The sequence below is a fragment of the Etheostoma spectabile genome, chromosome 21 (genome assembly GCF_008692095.1).
Source record: "Etheostoma spectabile isolate EspeVRDwgs_2016 chromosome 21, UIUC_Espe_1.0, whole genome shotgun sequence".
In the NCBI taxonomy this organism is placed as follows: domain Eukaryota; kingdom Metazoa; phylum Chordata; class Actinopteri; order Perciformes; family Percidae; genus Etheostoma; species Etheostoma spectabile.
This window is the reverse complement of record NC_045753.1, coordinates 18838029-18838229: the sequence shown is the minus strand read 5'-3', so window position 1 is coordinate 18838229 and position 201 is coordinate 18838029. Positions and strand designations below refer to the sequence as shown.

Sequence of the window (201 nt, the reverse complement as noted above, 5' to 3'; positions counted from 1 at the left end):
AAAGTGGATTGGCTTGCTTTGTGCCAATGTTTTCTTATTGAAAACATTGGCACATAGCCTACTGTAGTGTTCAATTTCACACGTAACATTCTCACTTAGAACAAATTATCTCTCACACAATGTAACACTGTTCATCAATAAAAGGGTGAAAAAATACTTTGACAAGGGGGCAGAGAATTGGCATCAGCTGTGTGCTTGGCC

At 38.8% G+C, this 201-nt stretch overlaps 1 long non-coding RNA gene across 1 annotated transcript in view; it reads left to right on the top strand.

Annotated features, from left to right (window-relative positions):
• Window positions 1–201, top strand: part of LOC116671093 (uncharacterized) — a 9822-nt gene that overhangs the window by 912 nt on the left and 8709 nt on the right. The gene's annotated exons all lie outside the window — the stretch shown is intronic.